Here is a 2,659-nt window from a genome sequence, read left to right on the forward strand (position 1 = left end):
CAGAACCTTCTGTCAGTTTGGACATGTCCACACCATTAACCCCCCCCCCCCCTACATCCCCAGACTGCCCATTAGACCCGTTTAGCCTCATTGCCCGGCCGTGCTTCCCACTCTTTTTAATTCTATTTCTGTGTGTTGGCCAACACATAGAAACAAAAGAGCGCGCCAGTTTGCCGAGGAAGCTATCCAACGGACGTGTGGATGCAGCAGAGCGCGGCGGTAGCTTGCCAAACGCCAGCCAAGAAAAGCAGAAAGCACAGGAGGGATTCAGTCAAGTGCTCATTTAAATATGAGCGAGCAACAGACTGAGGAATTTGAAGGAGATTATAAAGGGAGACGGGGGTAGGATGAATTTCAATTTGAGAGCATTACATGTATTCTCTCTCTCTCTTCTGTGTCCCCCCGCCTCACCCCCCCTCCCAGAGGTGAGATAATGACTCCCAACAATGAGCAGGAGGGAGGAAGTTGGCAGCGCTGTCGCCACATTGCGAAGCCCAACAGTTATTATGGCACGGCTGTCTCCTCCCTCCTATTTATCTGTTTACACACACACACACACACACACACACAAACACTTTTGCACACACACACACACACACTCTAGGCTCTAATTTAACAGCATCTAACCAGCAGCTTCACTGCAGTGGTACGCATTGCACCTCCAAAACCTCATTTTATCACAACATCCCCTAAGCATATATATAAATATATAATATAAATATATAATATTGCCTAATGCAGCTTCAAAAACAGCTTCACATTGAGGGAAAGACACTGAAGGAGGGAGAAAGAGACAGATGGAGAAAAAACAGCGAGTGACAGGGAAAAAAAGAGCAAGGAGGGTGAGAGAGGGGAGGGGAGGGAGAGAGAGAGAGAGAGAGAGAGAGAGAGAGAGAGAGAGAGAGAGAGAGAGAGAGAGTGTAAAGAGGGAGGGGAGGTTGATCCAACAACAGCGCTGGTGAGACAGAAGTTTCAGCTCGGCGCTTCACACACAACCAGGACAGAAGCTACCGAACACGCATACATACATACATCCAGGTGAGACAACTCTTCTTCTTCTTTAGCTCTTTTCAACGCCCTTTTTTTACTATGATGCTGACATCCAGGTGTGAAGGTGAAAGAGATTAACTTCAAGTTATGAGTGTGCAGGCACGCAACGCCGGAGCATTTCATCCTGAGGGACGAATGACAACACAAAAAGAGTCCAGAACGAGCCTCGTTCATCCCAATGCAAGAGTGTCATTTCCCACATGAAGTGGTTGTGTGTGGAGGTGTGTGTGTGTGTGTGTTTGCGTGCGTGCTGGTGAAAAAAAGCACTGTACAGTGTGTGTGTGTGCGTTCAGCAGTCGTGCCGCGTCTGAGCAGCATGCATTATTTATCTCCAGAAACAGCGATACCTCAGAGGGAGAAACGTGTGTGTATAATTGAATATATATATATATATACACACACACACACACACACACACACACACATTTATATACTGTAATGTGTTCATGTCATGAGTGATGGCTGAAGCTACAACCTGCCTCTTCTCATATGCTTCAGCTGTGCACACACACACACACTTGCTACATCTTTGCCACAGTAGGTTTGCAGCGCATGCAACGGATATCCTATGGTTTATTTATCTTTCATTATCTGCGGCGGAGATGCCGGAGAGCCCCCCGAGGCAGCGGGAAGGCGGTGAATAACGCTGAGGTGATGAGATCTCGCTCATCTTTCAGATGGCTTCTCTCACGCTCAGGAGGTCGACTCCTATTTGTCTGCAGTACCTTAATCCACATCTGCTGCTGCTGCGGGGCAACAGATTCATCATCTGGCTCAGAGTGTGTGCAGATTACATATTTGTTAAGGGGGCATATGCTTGTGTTACTTACAGCATCTGTGTGTTTGTGTGGCTGCGTCGAGCAGCTGCTGCCCTGTTTAATTGAAGACCGGAGGCAGCTCCTGATGTAGCAGTTGTACCCTCACACACACTTTAATGACAATTAAAGGAATGCTCCACTCAAACTCCTCCCCTGTGGGATTGGGAGGTGGTTTCTGAAAAAAGTTTGGAGGAAGATTGCAGCTTGGATTTACAGTTGAATAGAGTGTTTTTTTTCCGGCTTCCTCACACAGTCCAAAGCAAAGACTGGATATAAGAAGTAGAAGCATTGTGACGTCACCCATTGGTTTGTGGACTGATGTTTTGAAGCCTTGAGCTCGACGATTCAGCCGTTGCCATCTTGGAATACGGCCGTTGCCAAACCTTGGCTTTTTGCAACCAATGAACAGAAGTTACCATATTTTGAATGTGGAGTGACATAGTTTATGTTTTTGGTAGCGGCAGCAACCTGTCAAGCCCCGCCCTAAATCATACCCTGCTTAATTGTGGACTGATGCTTTGAAGCCTTAAATTCGGTGATTTCTCCGTCACCATCTTGGATTATGGCCATTGCCATGTTTTTTTGCAGCCAATGAACGGAAGTTAACATATTTGGAATGTGGAGAATTACAGATGCCGTATACGTCTCTAGTAGAGACCTGTCAATCACTGTGTAGCCCCGCCCTAAAGCATACCCTGCTTTATGGTCTGTTTGACTCTAAATGGACCATAATGTACTAAATGAACATCATGCTGTATTGAAGAAGACTTGAAACTAGAGATTGAGACCAT

General features: G+C 46.5%; 1 protein-coding gene across 1 annotated transcript in view; it reads left to right on the forward strand.

Moving 5' to 3' along the window:
* Positions 1-885: 885 nt before the first annotated feature.
* c1qtnf4 (C1q and TNF related 4) overlaps positions 886-2,659 on the forward strand; it is a 29,049-nt gene continuing 27,275 nt past the window's right edge. Inside the window, exon 1 of the mRNA XM_031848628.1 lies at positions 886-1,038. The gene's annotated coding sequence lies outside the window, so the exon portion shown is untranslated. The remainder of the gene's footprint in view (positions 1,039-2,659) is intronic.

This window comes from Anarrhichthys ocellatus, unplaced genomic scaffold (assembly GCF_004355925.1).
Source record: "Anarrhichthys ocellatus isolate YVR2014 unplaced genomic scaffold, GSC_Weel_1.0 scaffold8, whole genome shotgun sequence".
NCBI lineage: Eukaryota > Metazoa > Chordata > Actinopteri > Perciformes > Anarhichadidae > Anarrhichthys > Anarrhichthys ocellatus.